This window comes from Mesocricetus auratus, unplaced genomic scaffold, assembly GCF_017639785.1.
Source record: "Mesocricetus auratus isolate SY011 unplaced genomic scaffold, BCM_Maur_2.0 Super-Scaffold_100011, whole genome shotgun sequence".
NCBI lineage: Eukaryota > Metazoa > Chordata > Mammalia > Rodentia > Cricetidae > Mesocricetus > Mesocricetus auratus.
This window is the reverse complement of record NW_024429195.1, coordinates 32,385,785-32,409,314: the sequence shown is the minus strand read 5'-3', so window position 1 is coordinate 32,409,314 and position 23,530 is coordinate 32,385,785. Positions and strand designations below refer to the sequence as shown.

The 23,530-nt window shown below is 37.9% G+C and overlaps 1 long non-coding RNA gene across 3 annotated transcripts in view; it reads right to left on the bottom strand.

Annotated features, from left to right (window-relative positions):
* The window catches only part of LOC121143222, a 28,710-nt gene extending 5,736 nt beyond the window's left edge, over positions 1 to 22,974 (bottom strand). Inside the window, exons 1-6 of one of the 3 annotated variants that reach the window (XR_005880412.1) lie at positions 22,749 to 22,974; positions 16,839 to 16,988; positions 12,712 to 12,802; positions 3,395 to 3,507; positions 1,922 to 2,078; positions 354 to 466 (exon numbers count right to left, since the gene is read on the bottom strand). This is a non-coding gene — a long non-coding RNA (uncharacterized LOC121143222). The remainder of the gene's footprint in view (positions 1 to 353; positions 467 to 1,921; positions 2,079 to 3,394; positions 3,508 to 12,711; positions 12,803 to 16,838; positions 16,989 to 22,748) is intronic. The other 2 variants (XR_005880410.1, XR_005880411.1) reach the window with 2 other exon arrangements.
* Between the last annotated feature and the right edge of the window lie 556 nt (positions 22,975 to 23,530).

The following is a 23,530-nucleotide window of genomic DNA, read 5'->3' as shown; positions in this document are numbered from 1 at the left end:
AGAGGAGAGCAAGAAAGGAGATAATATAATAGAGGGAGCCATTATAAGCTTAAATAGAAATCTGGCATTAGGGAAATGTCCAGAGATCCACAAGGATGAACCCAAATAACAATCTAAGCAATAGGGGAGAGGCTACCTTAAATGACCCTCTCCGATAATGAGAATGATGACTACCTTATATGCCATCCTAGAGCCTTCATCCCGTAGCTGATGGAAGCAGAAGCAGATACCCACAAATAAACACTGAAGCAAAATCCTGGATGTCTTCTTAATAGTACTCTCCCATCATCTTCCCAGTCCAACTGAGTGTGATGGCTTGTGATAACCAGTGGATTCCAAGTCTGCATACTCACAGTATATTTCTTTTACTGCACAGGGTCAATTGGTTCAAGTTGATGCTATGTGAGGTTCCTTGTTGGTGATCAAACTCAGTACACTCCTGGCTAATGGTGCTAGTAGAGGACCTCTAGATGAGAAAAGTACATTCATATTTAGAATTCACTTTGATAGCACTGAAGGTGAATTGCTGTCCCTTTAAAGTTAGAAGGGGCCCAACTGTCAACTTATAGATATGTTACCCTTCTTGATATATGGTGACACATACAGGACACAGAATCGATATCTACTGCTGACACACTGAACATTTGCCAGTGGCAGTAACTAAACAGTATTCACTGAGCAAGAGTTCAGGTTTCTGTCCCATGCAGATATACCATTCCTCTTGTTGAGTGACTCAATTCATGAGTCTTTTGTGTAAGTACTAAGGATACCAAGGAGCAGAGTCTGCTATGTTAATAATCAGGTCTTCCATTTCTTTTGTTTAAGTTGAATTGAAGTATAAACCACAATAAATTATGCACATGTAAGGTATCCAGGATAATGAATGTACATATGAATGTGTGATGAGTTAATAAACACATTCTGAGTTACTGATACCTTTCCAGTTCACAACATGCCTTTTGGTATGTGTAGTCTTCAGAACATTTACAATTAATGCAGTCCTAGAAAACGTAAATATACCATGTAGCATAATTGACCCTATCATTGTGAAGTATCAGAACTTCATCTTACAACTGGGCATTTCTATTCTCTCACCAGTAACCCTCCATCTTCTCCACCCCAGTCCTGGGCAAATACCATTCTATTTTGTTTCTGTGATGGTTTTTTGGGGGGTCTTTTAATTTTGTTTCTTTAAAATCTCTTAAATGACAAATATTGCTGGGAGTGGCATGTGGTATGGATAACTTTACACCATCTGGCTTGAATAACCCTGCCGATTCTTGTTCCCTCAACCTTCTTGCCTCCTTGCTGCTAACTTTCTAATACTCCTCCTTGAGTTTCTAAACAACCACAGAATTTTGAGACACATGTGTTGTTCTCAATTTGCATGGAGATAATGAGGTCTATGTTCGCTATTTTTATTACTTTTTGCATTGCTGTGTCAAAATGTCTGGTAGGCTACCTTAAAGAAGGAAGAATTTCACTGCTAGGAGCCTTACAAACAGACCAAACTACACAACCATCACACACATGCCAAGCGCCTAGGTTGATCCCATGAAGGCTCCCTAGAGTCCAAGTGCTCCCATGAGCTCAGGTTAGCTGTCTCTGTGGGTTCCCCCATCATGATCTTGATCCCCTTGACTCATACCTGGCTTTTGAGAACCAATTTCCCCATGCTAGATTACCTCACCCAGCCTTTATGCAGGGGAAGGAGTTCAGTCCTACCTCAACTTGATGTGCTATGCTTTGTTCAAGCCCATGGGAGGCCTGTCCCTTTCTGAATGAAGATGGAGGCAGAGTGGATGAGGAGGTGGGTAGATGGGAGTTGGGGGGAAGGAACATGAGGTGAGGGGGGATGCAAAGCTGCTAGGTATGTAAAATAAATGAACAAAAAACAAAGGAAGTATTTGTTTTCTCTTACAGTTTCAGGGAAGCTTCAGAGCAGACATGGCAGAGTAGATATGGCTGAGCAGACATGGCAAAGGTGCCTGTTGGTGACAGGAATAAGCAGCAGAATTTCTTACACTGGCTGGATCAGCAAGCAGAGGTTAGGATCAGAAGCTGGGCCAGGCTTTCACCTGCAAAGGACCAACCTTAGTTCCAACCATTACCAGAAAGGAACCACCTCCCCACACAGGTCAACCTGCTGGGTCCTGTGTTCAGACACAAAGATTCTGTGGGAACTTTCTGGGCTCATACTATTACCACTGCCACTGCCCAAAGTTCTCCCAGTTAGGAACATTTCCCAACACCACTATCTTTCAGAATTATCGATGAGTGATTCTGTCATGTAGTAGGCATGTATAGCTCAGGCCAACCCACCTATATATGTAGCCTAACACCTTCCTATTTCCTGTGTAATTGTTTCCTCTTACATTTGGTCATGAGTACAACCTGACAAAGAAGTGCTATGCAATACCATGGGAGGGTATGGGCAACTAATTAGCATTTAGTTTAGTATTTTGTGTCTCATAGCCCTGCTCATCACAATTCCATAGTTAATTCTTATATTTTAGGATGGATTACTATTGGGATTCATCTAGACATATGACTTGCACCTGGAATGATCTATTTTATAATAGATAGGTAGTTGTGGCTATATAGACCCTCAATATCATCAGGTTCCTGATATTGACCATATTCTCTGCTAGGCAATTCAGAAACTTGTGTCCAAGATTTCTGTAAGTCTCATTTTCAAATGATATGACTTTGCTCTAGAACCCTAATGGCCCATGCTTTGATACTTCTACTGGTGCCTCCGATAGGGCACTGGGGTTTTGGAGTTTCACAGATATTCTCATATGGTGGGATCTGCTTCTGTTTGGCTCCATAAGCAGAAAACTTAACTTCCACTTGCAGAATATGCTCTCCTTTAAATCTAGAGAGACCTGTTAGAAACATATTGATTCCTTCTTAGCAATGGAGGTGTGTAATACAATGATTCATGATTCTTTCTTCATGTTGAATGTGAAGTTCTTACACAGCCAGAACACACTATATTCAAAGATTTTGAGTTGTATAGGAGGTTTCTGGATTTTTGTTAGATCTGTCTCCAAACTTTAGAAATGTGTAATGTGTGCACCCGTGTGTGTGTGTGTGTGTGTGTGTGTCCAAAATTCCCAACACCCTTATCACTTCTTGGTTTAACTACCATGTTATTATTAATACATAAACCAGAACAGTTTCTGAGTATTCTGCGAGTTGTCTATATGGTTCAAACACTTTGTATTGTATTATGATGGGGAGAAGGAAGTTAACATGACATGAAGATTATACATACATGTTTTTATCCAGCTGAAAAATACATGAACTATGCTGTATCTTAAGGCCCATACATATATACATTTAAGCGTTTATTAATCTGCTCTAATGAAAATACCATCGCTGAGCTTACCAGTACATTTGAGGTTCCTCCCAGTTAGGTTTGTAACAGTTTGCAGTCATACTCTACAGTCCATTCCTTACTTGATTTTCAAACCAGGACCTCTAGCATTCACTTGGAAAAAGCTGAAAAAATGAACATATCAAAAATAACTAGAAGTCCCTTCTGCCATGACTCCCACAAGTCAGTGGTTTGCAATAATTGTTCCCATCTCCCTCTGTTATTTCAGTTTCTCTCTCTCCATCGTCAATCAAAGGTCTGCAAAAACACCTCTGTCATGTGACCTTGCCTCCACTCAGACATCTCTGAGCTCCTCAGGGGTCCTAACTCTTCTGAACAGCATACTTACTAGCATCTTGGAAAACTTTTGACTTCCTGCAGATGTGCCTATGAACTCTCCAGCCTTCCAAAATAAATGCATGGTTTCTTTTCTTTTAGTATCTTAAAAAATATTTTTCCTTTCCTTTCAGAATATCCAGGTGAATCTATTTCATTTCTCAAGGGCCAAGCTTCTAGAAAACTTCTAGAGGCCATCTTAAAATGTGGCAATTCTGCCCTCTGAGGTTCTTTGTTGGATAATTAAATCCTGCGCAATGCTGGTCTTTCTTTAACTCTTTCTTTTCAACCTTTTAGTTCAGCCTCTCTGGTTTAGCAATCTCGGCATTCATGTCTTGTGTACATGATGCTAGTATCTATTGGTTCAGAATTATGGATGTCATCATTCCTTTAAAATGTAGAGTACTTCCTTTCCTTATCAGATTCGCCCTTCCCAGACTGGGTGTGTGGAGACTTAATTCAGTTCCTGGTTTGGAAGTATCTTTGAGACAGTGAGGAAGGATGTTTCTTTACTCCCACATCACATTCAGACAAAGAGCTATAATTGACTTTGAATAGGGGGAGGGTCACCTGTAAAGACACAGAGTTCAGAAAGTGGCAGGGAGATTCACAGTGTTGCAATGCATTGGTTCTGCTATTCTCAGTCCAAATCCTGGTGTTACACAGCTGCCACGGTGACACCTGCTTTTGAAGATTTGAGTCTCATGGTCAACTCTAGGGACTGGGCCATAGCTTTTTCTGCCCTCAGGCTATAGAAGCTCTAATTTTTTTAGAGTTGTCAAACTGGTTAACTTATTATCACACTTACTCTTCAAGTGGTAAGTAATTATTAAACAAACAAACCTTTTCCTTTCTTCCTTTTAAAGCATCTAATGCCTAATCTTTGGCCATAAAGTTTGATTGTACTTGTTTTTGTTTGTTTTATAGAATGTCTCAGTAGATAAATCCAGCTGCCCTTTAACTTACTAAATAGTCAAGGTTGGCATTTAAAGTTTGATCTTATTATCTTCACTCTCAGTCTCCTAAGTGCTAGGGTTATAGTTGTGTGCACCATACCAAGAGTTCAATATGGTAACCTTGATAGTCTTTCTTCAGTATTTGCCTATACATAATAGTGCTGTGTAACCAGTCACCTTCTCATTTTAGTGTCTGAAAAATGTTAATATACACCTGTTATCTCTCATAGCACGCTGAGCTTCTGCCTCAGTGTATGTCACTGGCTGGTCACATGTCTTCTAGACGTTCTCTTAGAATGTTTGACCAATGAAGGGATGTTTCAAAGTTTTGCTATGTGTTAAGTTAGAACTCAGAGTCTTACTTTAAGCGTTGCTTGAGCATCCTCTTGATATGGTAGTAGGACTCTGGAAGACAAAGTAACCAAAGATTCCAACGTGGGAATTTCAGTGTGTCAATACTATAGTCTCAGAAATAGCTCAGTTTTACTTTGGCAGTATTCTGTTAAGTACTTAGAACATGGATTCAACATGGAAAGGAATTACTGGAGGCATGCATGCCAGGAAGAAGTTTCACTGTCCATTTTAGTGATGCCCACTTCAACACAGCATTTGAGTTTTTACTACCAATGAAAATGTCCACAGCCTTAACACTGCTACAAGTCATGACTGGACACATTCTTTTGAAGCAACCTTAATGTGGTCTTTATTAACAACTGATGGTTAACAATCTATCTGTGTGAGTCTGTATGTCTGGACTAATCCTAGTGCTAGTTGGTAGTCACAAAATTGACACTAAGTAGATCAGGGACACAGGAAGAAAAATCAAACTGAACTTCTATGTAATTTCATTAGTGACATCTGTTAATTCAAGAGGAGCTCCATCTCTCAAGTTGTACAAAATTAAGTCAAGGGAACAGGACATTTGCAGTATACCATCTAGCATGAACTAAGTAGAAAAGTATGTGGGATTCCATCTATCTATCTATCTATCTATCTATCTATCTATCTATCTATCATCTATCTATTCTATCTGCCTTTCATCTGTCATGTAAACCTTCCTATTTTCTATCAAATATCTATGATCTAGCTTTTATAGATTGACTTATAGATCTATGACTCCATTCATCCATCCATTTCCAGAATTTCTGTAATTTCAGCTCCTCCTTTTATTATTTTCTAAGCCATAAATTTAACCTGACCCTAGCACTTTTGTGATGAGCTGCAGCTACCTCTCCAAATGCCTCTCTGTTCACACAGATGTCACCTTAGGAGAAAAGCCATGCCTTCCCACACCATCTTAAGACCTTTTTTTTCTGGTACTGCTATGCCATCATTCCTAACACACCTTATCAGGGCATTACAATAGACATGTATTTATTAAACTGCTTTATTTTTATTTTCTGTAGTGTACTATACTTTATGTACTGTCATTTTTTTCTAATTCTAAAATTTACCTGCATGCCTGGAACTGTGTCTGACATACAGAATAGACCCTAAAAGTATTTGTGAAATAAATTGGTAAACTTATTATCTGTAGATTCATAGTATTACGAGATATTGCACTGATAAGTCTTTGTTAAAGGTGTTTGTGGATTCTGGTTTACTAATAAGCAAGAATCTACAGAAGACTTTATATCTTCTGTGAGTTAAATTTAGCCTTGATATTAAGACAAGGCAAGCATTCTGTTTCCTAAGTGGTCTTATTTCCTTCTGCATTGACATCCACTTTGGAATACCTATTGTGCTGTGAACTTTGCTCTTGTAGAATCCATTGTTTGGTAGTACACCAGCATAGAATCCCTTACAGTTAAACAAAAGGACTAAAAGGGATATGGATAACGGCATTTCTTTCAACACTTGGCAACAAGATTCTCATGACTTATCTGATCTCAAGACTGAACCCAGAGTTGAGCACACTGTTTGGCAAATACCGTGCCACCGTACCATGGGGCTGTTCCCTCAGCCCCAGTTTGTTCTCACCATGACCTCTCTGACATTCAGCTTTATCCTGGCTGTTCACTGAATACTGAATGTAAGAGGAAATGGAGAGAGGCAAAATTACTAAGAAAAACTTACTATTTGTAAACATTTGATGTATGATACATAGTCAATTCTGCTGTTTGGAAAGTATACATCATCTCTGTACAGATATTCTCTAAGTATCTGTAGAGGCATATTCACAGTGGTGACATTAATGTCTGCTTCAGCTTTAATTCAAAGCCACATATCCTCGTCATTATTTAACATCTAGTATTTGCTAGGTCATGTTCAGAAATAGTTATGAGTCCTCAGAACTTGGTATATTCAATTTTCCCATATTTGTGCTATTAGACTATAATCTTCATGACAGACTGATTCATTTCTAGTTTTCACTTTTTTTCTGAAATATCTAGAACTTTTCCCAGATGTATTGAACCCTTGATATATTTTTTTCTATACATGAGACAGACTCTTTTTTGCAACCTAAGTACTAGAACTACAAGTGTGAGCCATCATGTTTCTTTAAAAAATTAAAGATACTCATGTCTACAGTTCAGGAACACTTGGCTTCTCTTACAACTATCTTGTTAGAATGTTGTTGATTTTTCTTTCTACAGATAAATAATATAAAATACATTCTTAATTTCAGAGGCTGTTAAAAGATGTCTTACTGAACTGAGGAGAAATGTCAGTCAGTAAAAAACTTTTCTTGCAAGCATGAGGACCTGAGTTTGACCCTCAGAACTAATGTGAAAATGCTGGGCACAGTGGCCTGATTGTAACTGTTTCTATACAAATGAAGGCAGACAGACAGGTCAGTGGGACTATATGTCCAGACAACTTAGCTTACTTGGCAAGATTCAGGCCAGTAAGAAATGCTCCCTCTCTCAAAAATTTGGTGTATAGTGTATTGTGCCTAAGGAACAGCACCTAATGTTGTCCTCTGCCCTCCCTCATACACACACACACACACACACACACACACACACACACACACACACAGTGTCTTACTTTCCTTAACCATGATTTGAGATTCAAGAAACATGAGGTTTTCATCATTTCTCAAGCTCTAGGGAAATCTGATTACATATTTTCAGTATGCCTGGTATTTGACTTTTTAAACCATTAATTCATTCTCTCTATAAATATTTGTGGAGATATATTTTTATATCAAGCATTAATTTCCTTAATTAAACTTTCCAGTAAAATTTCCCCACTAATCTCCAAAATCTGTTGGAATTATTTGATGACACTGGACTAGTAAATTCAACTGTTGACTGTTAAAAAAAAAAGCACCAAAGGTGTTTCTGGAGCAGTCAGTCAAGAGAGCTGACCTGTGAAGGAAATACAGTTGAACCTGAAGAATGAAGGGTGAATTGCGGTTCTCCAGCTGGAGGACAGCAGAGCAAAGTATCCTTGGTGACCTTCAAAATTCTCAAATACATGAAAAACTTAGTATAGTTTAGTTCTGAGAGTCAAGGGTGAGGCAATGACCCTGATAACAACAAGAAACAGAGATTTCAAATCTAGAGACTGGAAAGATTCAAGTTATATGGACCTGACTTTAAACTTGGAAATAATTAAGTATTCCTCCATAAAAGAGGGGATAGGATCAGAAGTGACTGGAGAAGTTGCATACGCTTTCTGACTTCAGTGAGAAGGACCAGGGATAGTTTAGGAGCCTACTGGAATTCTTGTGAGCAGCCAGGATGAGCTGAGGCTACTATGGTATTTGTTGAGATAAGGGAGTCTGAGCAACAGGGTGTCTAAAAGACAGTATCCAAGAACCCACTGAAGAGTTGACTTTGGACTATAAAGGGAAGGGTGGAGTCAAGAGTCACTTCTGCACTTGGGTTAATGCAACTGGGAGCAATGGAGGATACATACATCATGTTAGAAAGCCCTCAGCTGGATGAGATGTGGTGTCAGCAGCCACCTGCTTTGTGTTATCGCAGAACTGGTGAGAATTCCAACCTGTTTATTGAAGTCTTTGGGATTTGAATATAAAGGAATTTGTACATCATCTTCTTATGGCTTCTTATGCCATATTTTCACAAAACTGTGGAAGTGTGGTGATTCCATCCTGGTCTGTTCCTAGAAGGAAGTCGCCAGCTCTTACCCTGTAGAGTCCATTGTGGACATCTCCAGGACTCCTGAAATAATCGGCTTCTTACCCCAGGGTTGTCTGAGAGCTCTCAGAGTATTGGTATTCATTAGAGCTAACACTGAGCTCAGAAAATAAGAGCAATCAATAGAAAGAGATGCTGTTGGACCTTGGATTACTAAGGAATTACAGAGTTGGATAGCAGAACTGCTGTTATGCATGCTAGAGCTTCATACAAGTTGAGACACCGGTGAGACACCTGCAAGCACAGACACCTGAAATCCCAAGGACCAATGCCTTCTTTAAAGATTTGTAGGTAGCAGATGTCGTGATAAGGAGGGAGAAAGGAGGTGGGGAGATGTAGGGAGCCCCTTTCCTGGGAAGAAAGGAGGTGGGGAGAGGAGATGTAGGGCTGCAGTTTGCTTTACATTGTGTCCACTAAGTGCAGTTGAGTTCTACAGGTTTCTTTTGTGTTTCTTTGATACAGACTGTCTTAGATTCTACACTAGACAAAAAGCTGATCTGGGAGCCATGCTTGCTCTACTGCATTCTTTGGTCACAGAATAAAGCTTTTCTTTCTGATCCTCCTTCTTCTCAAATGAGACTGAGTGAGACTGGTGCTCAGAGGACCTACTTAGTGTCTGCCTCAGATACTCTTACAAAGACACTTCATTTAAACAATCTGGTGAATACAGTTTTCTGAAACACACTGAACAGAACTTTGTGAAACTATGTGTGATTGGACCTTCAGAACCACGCTGAATGATCCTAATTCTACTGTACCTCCTGTCACGTAATGGCAGAAGATGGTGCTTTTCAAGTCATGTCTTGTCCACACAATGCTATATTAAATATTACTTGCATTTTTCAGACATCCCATCTGTTCTGTCACACTCATCTGACTCTTTTAAGATTTGGCTGTTCTTCTAAAATAAATATATGTGGATTAAATGCCACACTTCAAGTATGAGTTGACAAGCTCAAAACTCCATAAGCCTGCCTGTTATCCATGGTAACTCTGCTGCAGCTAAAGCCCTTTCTAGGAAGTTCTCGAAAGTATGTTTTTATATGTTACAGAATAAACAGTTTCTTAGAAAAAATAACATATGACATTTTCTTTGAAATTAAATATTATCACCCAGTGAAGTGAAAATACACAGTAATATGTGTAATGACACTAGATTACCTCCAGCTACTTGTAACTTAGTTTTTATGTGTTTATAATAGCTTGGCTACAAGATATTAGTTTTATATTAAAATTCAATGTTAAGTGTTGGATGGCAGAGCAGGAAAGTGCAGCAGTACATGGAGTGGGGAGGAGGCTGAGTTTCTGAGTCAATGAGAAGACTGGCTTATCTAGGTTGCTGGTAGATTAATAGAAGCAAGGGCAGTAAATGCAAGATGAACGGTTCTGGGAGATAATTAGTTTATAGGTGCTTCTCTGTGCTGAGAGGACATTTGCCAGGGATGCTCTGCCCCTGCCGTTTGTCTAGGATTACTATAGGGAGTATAGAGAACAGAACGTGCCATTTCTGCTCATCTGGTGATAGGTAACTGTCAACGACTAGTGAGGATAAGAATGTAGCAAGACATTAGAACTCCCAGTGATGAGTCATAGCTCTTCTGGCCAAGAACTGCTCCAGCACCCTCATATACAAATGAAGGGAGAGTTTAATATCTGATTCCCATGACTCTTAAACAGGAGCGCTAATGATTTTTAGCACTTGAGTTTCTTTTTGTGGGAAATGAAGGAGCAGAACTGAAGTTTTTTTCAAGCAGCTCTAGATAACTCCAGCAGAAGAACCTGACATAAAACACCCGTTTCTACAGATCTCCCTTTCCACCCACACTGAGCCCTGCCAGTTCCCAGCAGATCCGGCCAGTCCTGGCAATCAGTGCATGTGGTAAGTGATCATGAGCCATGCTTTGTACAGAAAAGCATTAGCTTTGCCATCTGGCAAAAGTTAGTTCTGCCAGGGCAAGAGTCTGCGCCACCGCACTAGCATGAAGTCACTCATCATTTTCTCACCGAGTCTCCAAGGCGGCCCTTACTAGGGAGAGAAGCTCTGAGCCAAAAGAAGAAAAGGGTGTAAGGCACCTTCCTGTACCTTTGCAGGTTTGTCTTAGAGACAGTCTTAGAGGCTGCAGGTTTGGGTTAGCCATCATAAAATCACAATGCTTAATCTCATTAGGGTTATCAACCCTGCTAGACTTTATAAGCCCTCCAATCAAGGCAGTGGGAACCAGAGTTTCTATTTAATACCAAGAGAAATGGTGGAAGTGAGCGATTGATATTAACACAATGATGGGAAAAGGTGTCCAGAGGAGCTGCTCACATATCTCATTTTACAGCATCTTAAAAATTCAATAGAAAAGACTCCACTAACAATACTGCTCCACACTGCTCAGTATTGTTCTCCAGCATTCCTGAAGCTCTACATGCAAACTTCACAATAAAAATGCTCTATAAATACAGACCAATGGTGCACAGAACTGTTTTTTTCCTTTAAAAAACAAAAGCATACAGTGTTAGTCATGAGTCATAGAATATCATATAAACAATTTCTTTGCTAAATGTACATAAAATGTTTAAAAGATTAAGTCTAAATAAATGAACTATTATTTGGCATTAGAAAATATTTGCAGTTAAGTAGAAAAGGATATGAATAATACCCATTGAATAACCATTGCCTGTATGATAATGCTATCTTTGTGGAAGCTGTGTTTTACTCAACATGTGTTCTGTCTTATTTGTAAAACCACTTTGGGGGAAATAGTGTTTTGTTCCAAAGATCACATAAGGTTCTAAATTTTGCTGATATATATTTGCCTGTTATTTTTTATTTTATCGTTGGCAATTTTAGAATAAGTACATTTAAAAATGATTTTAAATTGTAGGAAGTCACTACCATATCCTCTCCCCAACACCAAACATACCAAATGAACACACAGATAAAATTCAAACACACAAAACATATGGGTCAGCCAGCCCTTGAAGAAAGATTTCAAATTAGTTCAGAAAAACAAATTTTACTTCCTGTTTTGCTCATCTGGGAACAAGAACCAATATAATAATAATGATAATAATAATAGTAATAATAATAATAATAAAGGACTTTCTATATTGTTCTCTAAGATTATTATTACACTATATCATTCTGTGATGGAAAGAGATGACAAATGAATAGATTTTTGAGTAATAATTTAACACTTAAATGCCTAATCGCTACATTTTTAGTTTAACACTCTGAACTTTAAATGATTTGAATGTTAGTGATAGGATTGAATGAGGACGGCCGTGGTTAAGGGGACTGCAGAGGTGGCTTTGTGGGTAAAGGAGCTTGCAGCTCTTCCAGAGGACCTGAGTTCGGTTTCCAGCTCATAGCTGCCTGTAGATCCAGCTCCAGGGTACCTTCTGCCTGGCAGGACCTTCTGAGCATCTATACATACATCACATACACATGCACACATAGACACATGTAAGCATAAACAAAAAATTCAAAAGAACATTTCTAGTGTTATTTTTAAAACCATTTGTAAAAAGTCCGAATGCTTTCAAAACTTCATTTTCAAGATATTACACAGAATTTCTTAAAACTTGTTAAGATATAAAAATTTAAACTCAATTAAGGGCAGCCTGGTATATAAAGTGAGTTCCAGGACAGCAATGTCTACACCGTGAAACCCTGTCTAGAAAACCCTAAACAAACAAACAAACAAAAAATTGAAACTCATACTAAAATATTGATAGTGACAAGTTAAAATGTGATTTGTGTGTTCTATTTTTACAAGGCAGTAAAGTGTTTTGTAGTACTACAGATTGTTACCTTTAATTATTAAGAAAGATTGTATAGTTTATTAATATATAGTGAGGCAATCATTGTAGCTAAATCATAAGAGATACATTTTAAAGTGGGCTTTCTTAAACATAATCTGCAAACACATGAGCTTACATTTTATTTCAATGCTTCAAGATGATGACTGAATCGACTCTCTTAGGTAATAATTCTGCCTTCTCTCAGATCTTCTCCCAGTTAGTGTTCACTAAGGAATGAAAGAACAATCAGAAGAGAAAGATTTAATTCTTCAAGTACAGTAAACTGATTAAATGTTTAGAATAGAAACAAATTATTAAGCATTTGTCTTAATGGAGGCAGCTTGCACCCAGGAGCCACGAGTTTGTGTTTGATGACTCTTTCACAACGCCAAGTTTACTTTTAGAAACTCGCCTTTTTAACGTAAGAAACCTGGTGGAGAAAGGGTTATCTTATGCGTTTTCCCCCTAGACACTATAAAACTCCATCACAGTGCCTTGCTGTTTGGGAATGTGCAACTGAAACTCACAACTAAACATTGTCAGATTTTATTTTGAAAAGTGGGCTGTGTCTACAGGGCATGAATTATCTGCAGCGAGTCCAATAGTAAAACCAGATTATTCCTAGAGGCTTCCTTTGATCCGAACTGTGCAAATGTCAAAATTTCAGGGGAACACAAAGCACCTCACGGGAATAGAAGCAAGAAAGGGCAGAAAAGCAAGCATGAAAAGATGAAAAAAGCAAGCTGAAGCCTATCGTGCTTCCTTTGTGTCATTCCACCCAGGTGACGCCTCCTTCCCCAGTCCTGAAAGAACATGTCTGCAGAGGAGAATCTGTGGGAGCAGTCTTACTGGAAATAGTTGATAGTTGATTAAATTATTTATTTTGCCTTGAATTGTTAGTGACTTTTTAACACCCCTTTCTTTGCAGAATAAGTAATGAATATCTTTCTATAAATTCAATGAAGACGATCTTTGTAAGCAGAACGATGAGCTGAGCTGTCCTGAACGTGACTCTATAATAACACTTAACTGTTTGAACAGTGGAGTTGACAACATTTTGGAGAGCCGATTCACCCCTATGATTCTTGCTTAGAAACAATCTGAAGACTTTGTTTTCATTCTATATATAATTCCAACAAGGCCAAAATTATTCTTTACTGTTTCAATTTTACAGTAGTTTGTTTTAATAAACCACTAATGGAGCTTGGGGATACCATTGCTCTGTGATAGAGTGCTTTCCTTGCTTGTGTAAAGTTCTGATTTTTTACCTAATTTTCAACACTGAAACACACACACACACACAAACACACACATACACAGAGAGAGAGAGAGAGAGAGAGAGAGAGAGAGAGAGAGGGAGAGAGAGACGGAGGGAGAGAGAGAGGGAGAGGGAGACACACACACAGACAGAGAGAGAGAGAGAGAGAGAGAGAGAGAGAGAGAGAGAGAGAGAGAGAGAGAATACAGCAAAACCCCATCCAACTTCCAGCCTTCATTGAGCAATGCCATCTTTAATGAAACACCCTGTGAGATTGAGGCGTTTCTGGAGAACTCTATTTATGTAGATACATGGGCATAATATGCTTTCTTTTCCTAAGGACAATGTTTTAAAATCAGTGTTTTGAAAAGCAGGAGCAAAAGAATCTTTAGCCAGGAGCTCTACATAATTCATGGATGTGCTTGGAAATAGCATTTCCACACTGAAGTCAGAAGCAGCTGCTGAGAAAAAAAAAAGACTTTTCAAATGGAGCCACTGCAACAACAATCCCATTGTTGAGGTCAGTTCTGACCATTGTGTGCAATGACAATGCAACATTTGTATATGTATATTGGTTTGGTAAAGAAAATTGAGACGACTTAAAGCATATACCACCACAAATATAAAGATGCTTTCTAAATGTTGCAGAAGGTGTGTGTGGCTGGGTAGTGAGAAACAGTGCCCCAGTGGGAGAATCTAATAGACCATACTATATGCTTTTAAAGATGATGTTCATTGTTGCAATTTAGTTGCACAAAACAGCTGAAAGAAATGATGGGGTTTTGAGGTGGTCATTTTGTGGTTTTAAAAATAAATAAGGAATCTTAGGCAGAGATTCACTAATGCACAAACAAAGAACAACAAAAAACAGGTTATCAACTCACCCCCAGCCCATATTAATTTCACAAATGGCATACATCTAGATGTAGGGTCAGGAAAATAGTTCTTAGGAATTATCGGTAATAAATGTGAACCCTGTTATAGTCCAGGAAGGCTGTGCAGCATCCTTGAACTGGACGATGGTGCACAAGTGAGTTACCTATAGCTCAGAGCATCTACACTGCAAGTGCAGAACTGAAAATGGAAGTAACAAAAGCTCTGTTCAGAAAATGCTCATGTGAGAGAAGCTGTTCTCAAACCACTTTGGAAATAAACAACTGAACGAGTACTTGAATTTCATTCGACTTTACACTGGCACCTTTTCATGAAAAGAATGACCCTCACCTCTAGCCACAGTGAAATTATATAAAGATACTACTTACTTCAACACTGGATTTAGGCATTAAAACTGAATTCCCTTTCTACTTGCAAAGATAGTAACACTAAACTAAATGTTCTTTTAAATAATTTAACAATACCTTAAACTAAGTAATATATTTTTTTCTGAGACAGGGTTTCTCTATGTATCATCTTGGAACTCACTCTGTAGACCAACTTGGCTTCAAACTGAGACCCACCCTGTCTCCTCCCCGCTCCCTAGCCCCCAGAGTGTGGGATTAAAGGCATGAACCACCACCATTGCCTAGTTTAAGTAAAGTATTCTTAAATGTAATTCTACACTAAATTTTTAAGGTTACTTAAGTTAACTTATTCTGACCCATAGTAAATAATTCTGCACTTAATTAGATAAATAACTGTTTTTGGACTTTAAGAAAAAAGATTCTTATTTCACAAAGTTTTGTGTAAATTTCCAAATCTGTAAATCAATCTGTTTATCCAAGCATGAAAGTAAAAAGAGTACATGCTAAAGATATTTTTAAATAGTAGGAAACCTAAAATATTTTAGATTATTGAATGATAATGCAGGCTAGGTAGCAATTATTTCTAATTAGGGTTAAGACAAGCTTCTTTTATTTAATCTACAGTACATTTTAAAATGTACAAACAATGATGACAGATAAATCATGAATGAATCATGAGTATCATCTTAGTAACAAAATCACTTACAGGAAAACTCTTAGTCTATATTTTATTAATATCAACTATATAACTCGAAATTGTGTAGAATGGTATTTTCTGTAACCAACCCTTAATTATTCATTTCTGTGACTTCTATCTGAATTTTATTGATAAAACTCACTTTCATGTCCAGCAGATACTAGATCACATGCTACACTCTGGATGAACCCAGTAAAACAAAAGTTCCCTTTCCCATTATGTGCAACATCTTCCTATTAGGTCAAGATTTTTATGGTTAGAATAAATTTCTATCAGTATATGGGTTGGAGAGAGAACAAATTTTATCAGTGCATTTTATTAAACAAATTTTCTTCCATTCTCTCTCAAACAAAAAGAGTTAAGCCGTGGTCAGTCCATGAAAAAGCTTTCCAAAACAATTGTGTATGTGTATATCTGTGTGGGTAAATGCCTGTGAGTGCAGGTGCCTGGGAGGACAGAAGAGACATCAAAAATTCCCTGAAGTTAGAGTTACAGACTAAGCTCCTGAACAATATGTCACTTCCAGCAAAACTAATGCTGCATTCTCCTCTGGGGTTTCATTCAAGGCTCTGAGACACGATGGGCTGGAGGCGCCCAGCACTGCACACAGGTAGATGCAAAATTCAGTGAGTGTCCCGCCATGATTTGCAAAAATCAGAAAGTTTTGAGTTTTTTTGTATGCCATTTTAACCTATCTTTGGCTTAATTCTAGAAAAATAGACATATAAAATTATGTCTTAATGGTTTTAAAAGTCAGAAACCAGCAAAGGAACAGACCCTATCTTGGGCAGTTATTAACTTTCTTTTGCCAAAAGCATAGAAAACATGAAGAGTGTTGATTTTGTTTAGAACTTTGAAAACACTGGTTGATAATTTTGGCAACATCTTTAGCCTGGGCTCAGCTCTCTGCCATGAGCAGTGTTCTGACTTTGGGCTTTTGGTTACTGTGGACAAGAAAGCCAGGACACACTGAATTGGAAATAAATCACTACATTCAATTGAAATGGACTCCCAGTTGATTGTGAGGCCTTTCGAGGAAGGCTGTGCATACTGCTGTGTCTGCTTACCGTGGGCTCAGTGACAGTGAAGCTGATTTTGCTTGTTGTTTGTTGTTTTCATCCTTCCATCCTTTTAGTTTAGTCCCTTTCTTCATAAGACTCACATGGGAGGGAAGTTTTCTTCATTTTCACCTACTGACTTTTGACCCATGGTAGGACCTAAGGAATCATCAAATGTTCTGACAACGTTTACTGTTAAGATATTTCCCACTCCAGATCTTACTGAATGTAACCTCTGCCTTGTCTTCACTGAGAAGCATTGCTGAGAAGTAACTGTCACCTTTAGAAGACAGTCTGTCATTCTATCCTCCACTCAGCTAAGGAAAGATGTGAAGTAGGCTTCACGAATCCTTTCACATGCAGAGTTCAGTTTCTCATCAATAGCACATGTTCAGATGCATGCGCCCACAAACGCGTCTGATTATTGGCCCATCAATTCCACTCATACCAAATAAAGTAGTTTAACTTTATTATTTACATGATTCTTAAAGTATGCAGGCCGTTGACCACACAAATAAACATGTGCCTTTGGATCTGTATAAAACCTAGTGTTTATGAACAGGGATCTTTGTGTTCCTAACAATATCTGGCACATTGAAGGAAAACTCTTTGCTGAAACATGGAGCCAGGGTAATTGTGTGCTTTGTGATCTGTACTGGGCAGGAACCCAGTGTCTACTCTGCAGTCTGAAGAGTAAAAATATCTGTTACTGAGGTTTGATGTCTTCTTTGCATGATTAGGTCACTTGGTAAATCTCCACCTCACAGTTCTTAGCATCCCAGATTTCCTGTTACAAAGCAATGTGGTTCTGATTACATTACATTACATTACTAAAATCCAGGCATAATACCTGTGTCTATAAGCACTACACCTTCCATTTCCCATGTTAATAAACCAGAGACCCCCCCCCTTTTACCTGCAGTGGCAGTGGCAGGGAAGATTGACAGTCCTGTAAGTTGCTCTTAAGTTAGGAAAAATCAGGGTGAGTAGAACTGAAGAAAGTGCTTTTCTAATGTAGGGCTGTGACTTCTCTGTTTCAGGTTTTTGATTTCTCACCAGCAAGTTAAGTTTGAAAAACAATATACTGGACACTACAGAAGAGAACTCCACACAACCCAGAAAGTCTCCATCCTGCCTGATATCATGGGATAAATCTGATCTTTCTACAACCTACTTACAATACAGTTTCCAACAGTAATCCTACCCTCCTGTGTTATCCCTTAATTATTTATCCACATACAAACCTTAAAGGTGCCTGAAAATGGATAGAGCTCATTCTAGCCCTGATTCTGGCTCCTGCTAGAATCCCCAGATGCTACTCATGACACTCTGAAAGGCTCCTTTCCAAGATGTTAAAAAAGCCTGACATGACCTGGTCTGTGCCATTTTGACTCAAGTTAATCCTCATTACTCTTCCTGTTTCATATTGAATTCTATGCAGAATGCCTTCTTCCTGGACCAGTCTGGAAAATTTTGAGCTGACTTTTTACCTCTTCCTGAAATACTTGTCTCATGCCTCATCACATTAACTACTTCTCACTTGTCCTTTGAGTTCAAGCTGGTCCATTGTATCATCTCAGAAAACACTTCTCAGTACTTAAAGAAACCCTTTGGAATTCGTTACTACTTCATTTTTGTTCTTCATGATGTTTATGGTTCCTGACATTGCCTGGGTCTGTCACCAGCTTATTTTTATATTTCTATACAAGGTTATACTCTTCCCAATACAAGAATTTTGTGAGCCATAGCTTGTATGGCATAGCCACCCAGCAGGCAGATTAGAAACCAAACAATTGCCTGGCGTTGGTGGCACATGCCTTTAATCCCATCACTCGGGAGGCAGAGGCAGGCAGATCTCTGTGAGTTTGAGGCCAGTTTGGTCATGCATAGCCAGGGCAGGCTACAAAGCTACACAGAGAAACCCTGTCTCGAAAAACCAAAACAACAACAACAACAAAAAAAAAAACAAAACAAAAAAAAAAGAAAAAGAAAAAAGAAAAAAGAAAAGAAACCAAACCTTGTGACCAAAAAAAGTCTGTGAACAGAACCTCCATCGATCACAACTAACTCAGGGCTCTGTCGTCTTCATTCACTTATTCTCATAACTGCCTTTATTATTGACAGATACCTGAATTTATTTAATCTATTTTGTAGCCTAGCCAGAGAACTTTAAAATATGATAGGTGTTTAATCAGTGTTGACACAATAAGTCATTTGATATTTTATTATCAATGTACTACAAGTCTCATGCTTACATTATTAGTAACTCCACTAAAAGAAAAAAAGGACAGGTTTCTTAACTTACAGAGGGAAGAGTTAGTAATGACACTTGTTTCCATGTAGCAAACATGTTTCTATGAGAGGCCTCACCCTCCCTCAGGAGTGGATGAGGGTGAGCGTGATGGGGGGGTGAGGAGCATGGAAGGACAGGAGAGACAAGGAAGGAACTGAGAATGGTATGTAAAAAAGATTGTTTTTAATTTAAATAAAAATTATAAAAACAAACCATGTTTCCTTTGAAGATGAGGGATGTTCAAACAAAGAGATCGAAACAATCCTGGTATTTTTCCAGAAGTCTCTTCCATGGTTGCTTCAAAGAATAGCTTTAAGGACATGTTCATAGACTTCCTTTAAAAGGCAGAGTTAATGCTAAGTGTATACTGCAACGGAAGGAAGTTCTTCTTATTTCCAACTCTTATCCCACTCACACCCTTCTCTCCTTCTCTTTTGCATCTTCACGTTCCTGCCTACTGGCTGTTTCCATGTGTGTGCTCATTTTAGTTTCCCTTAGGCCTCCCTCCGTAACTCTGTCCCTCCGTCCCTCCATTCTTCTTTCCCTCCCTCTCTCCTAGCCAGCATGGGCATTGGTGTGGAGCTTTCTACAGGAAGATGTGTAACTTATCAGGAAGTATATCACTGAGACAAAGACTTCCTTTGTCCCAACAGCCCTTCACTTCCAATAGCTTCCAACAGCTCTCTACTTCCAATAGCTTCTCTGGCTGTGTATGTGTTTGTGTACATGGATACATATATTTGTATCCAGGTCCATGTAGTGGCAACAGGACACACTCTGATATCTTTCCTCAGGAGCTGTCAATTACATTTTCAGGAAATTGGGACTATCACCTGACTGGAGATTGAGAGTTGTTGGCCGTTAGTCTCCAGGGATTCACATGACTCTGCTTTCCTATATGTGGCTTTACTGACTTTTCTTCTGTGGTGGATTCTAGACATCAACTCAGGTTCTCATGTTTACAAAATAAGATCCTTAATGACTGATCCCTTTCTTATCCTTCCTTTCAGAGTTTCTGGGAATTCAAATGTAATTCTAGTTTTCATCATATTGAGTAAAAGTACAAAAATGTATGCAGAACAAAAGCTGGGAAATTCAGGAAACAGAAAGGACAGATGGGCAGAGATTGCATTAAGAATCAGAGATCCTCAAAATTCTAAGAAGCTTTTTATCAAGAAAATCAAAGGCCATTGTAAGGAGAAGTAACTCCTTTAATTAGGAGGACTGAAGATGACTAATGTATTTGCTAAATATGACAGCACTGCTACCTCTCTGTCCTGTCTCCAAGGCAGCTATGGCTACCAAGTAAAATTTATTTGGCAGCTTAAGACTACATTTTCAGTTGTGATAGATAAAACAGTGGCATTTATTTCCTTGTGTGGTCTCATATCTCCATGACACCATTGCTTTTTCCTGAGAAAGATAAAATTCTTTGGGGCAACTAAGGAAGTCAGTGAGAAGATTGGATCTGATCCGCAGACTAGAAACAAGAGAACACAAACACATGAACAAGAACCTCAACTTATTCACTCCATCTGGGAGAAGCAGAGAAGAAGACTCCAAACTGGCCTACTGGTCTACCTGCCTTGTTCCACCATCATGGTCTGATTCTTATTCCCTAACATTTTAATCAGGAAGAAAATAATATTTTTTTCTTGTCTAGGAGGGTTCCACAATATAAGAAACTGTACTCCCATATGTGGTTAACTGGAGGAACACATCTCTTCTGAGGAAACACTAATTCCTGTAAGAGTAATAGAGCTTACTCATGGGATTCTTTCCAGCTTCACTAAAGTTCTAATAGACAAAGGGTTGTGCTTACTATGATTAGTTTAATATCATAAATTGAAAGTAATCATATGTATCTTGCAGTGTTGGTTTAAGTCGGATATATTAGTAGCTTCATAAGAAATATGTGATAATTCATTTTTTAAAATATATATAGGTAATTCAAACTTGGTTAAAAATAATAACTGTTCATGTGTTATGTTGAAAAGCATAATTTTTCAAAATATGAAATTATTTTCTACATTCTGACTTATGAGAAGGGAAGCTATGCTTAACTAGACAGAGGCCACATTAAGTAAAGTTCCCTTTGAAATGTATTTCATTACATTAGTAACAGCTTAACTATAGAACTGAAAACTAATGAGCATATGGTCAGTTAAAACATCTAGAAAATAATTAAATGGGTTAACTGCCAGGTCACTGGCTTGTTCGTGAGTAAAATGGTAAGAAAGAGCTTGTGTTTTTGGGAAAGCAAAAGTTTTTACATTCAAAAGTATAAACGTATGTTTGAGCTTATTTTAAAAGTAGCCTATATGATTGACTGTAGATATCATCCATAGTTACTCTGGAAAAATTTCAATATGTATTTTTCTTTCATAATATTAAGAAACTATAAAGTACATGTGCTGTATTTCATTAATATGTTTTGCTGTCACTTGATATGTGGAGATCAAATTTCAACCTTTTCCTGAATTTGCTAAACTAACTTTTAAGATTCTCTGAGGATTTTCTAGAAGATAGAAATATATTTTTGTGTGTTTTTATTGAAATTGAAAGTAACATATTGTTTTAAAACCAAAGCAAGCAAGGAAACAAAAGTCTCAACTTCTACAAGAAAATGAAGCACATAAACAGACACACACACACACACACACACACACACACACACACATCATTTTAAGGCTCATACCCAGAAGTAATTGCTACTTTGAAAATTATATGCAGATATTTTCCTATATGACCAACCACAGGTTCTTCCTCTATGTTGAATCACTTAGGATGTTTTCAAATTTACTATGAATTAAAATGCATCCCATGTTTTCAGTGCCAGCACATATATGTTTATAATATTTTCAATGTCTTTCATCAAAGTCCAACTTTAGCCCTATATCTTTTTTACCATCTTATTTTTGTTTTAGACATAGTTTTTAGTTTTCTTATTCTCTTTTATATTGAATCCTCTAAATTTAACTTTTCTATCATTTCCACAGCATTGATTCCCAGTGAGAAAATGACCAAGTTAAAGGAAATTCACATTGTATAATTTGTTATCCTACATCATTTTTCTAACTTGTCTTTTGGATGGTTGCTTCCACATCTGCTCTGTGTGTTGTATGCCGTTTTTCTGTTAATACAAAGCATCATGGTTGTTTCCAGACTGTGCTTATTTGCTCAAACAAAACTTGCCATTTTAACTTGCATTTTGCTGTTTAATGTTTAAGCATGATTAATTACGACTTGCATAGCAATTGTTATTCTGCTTTAGATGAGCTTGGAATAATTTTATTATATTTTATTTTTTATAAGTTGTTAGTCTTTTCTTGAAATGATTCATAACAGTATCTCATATAATAATGCTATGGTTAGTCCTCTATGAATACATGTTGTTTTTAAATTCAGTTTTAAAATTTTGGTGTCCAAGATACTATGTCCCACCTGGCAAAGTTACTATGAGCAAAGAGGGCAGAATATGTAGAAATTAGAGAAGGGGATTTAAGAAGTATCTACAGTCTCCTCATATACCACTTCATACAACAGTTAGACTACAAGAAGAATTAGAGCTTTAAAATGCTTCTGGTTGCTGACATGCCCTAAAAGATGCCCAGGTCTCCACATACCTTTACATCTTGCATATTCCACAGGTACAGGCTAGTAACTTCTCAAGATTTCCCTGTGCTCTAGGTGAGAATATTTTTCCATTTTCGTGCGTGAACTTGGGTTTCTTGGGAGCTCTAACTCAAGGTTCTTTCTGGTAATCAACTGATGGTGTCAACATTGCCCTTCTTGACTAAATAGCTTTAACATGAAAGAATGGAGTCCTGGACTTTCTCCTCAAGTCTATGAGCAAAATCGGTCAATCTGGCTTTCAAATTTTCCTAATAGCAAAAAGCCCACATTAGTGTGACTGTGAGTCACTGACCAAGCTTTAATTTGTTACTGCTCTCTTGTGGCCATTCAAATGAACTGTCCAAAGGCTTAAAAATATCCTATACTAATAGGACAGTTATTTTCCAGGCAGTCATCATTTTGTAATGGAAAAAATTTATTGTCTTGACATTTGAACTTCAATGCCAGAAAAAAATTTATTTCGTCTTAGGCATTGTGATATGGTTACAAAATTCAGAAGAAAAGGCTAGGGATCTTTCTTTCTTTCTTTCTTTTCTTTCTTCCTTCCTTCCTTTCTATCTTTTTTTCTTATTTCTTAATTTTTCTTTCTTTTTTGTAAAGTCAACCACATAGTATTTCTCTATGAAGTCTTCAAAAGAGGGAAGATTGAAACATTTCTGGCCATTCTGAAGATAAAATAATGTAGTTCCCAGCTTGTTCCCTTACTGTGGTTTTGGGAGTATCTGTATTCTGCGTTTAGTCATCATAATTTGAAACAGCCCCTTCTTTAGGG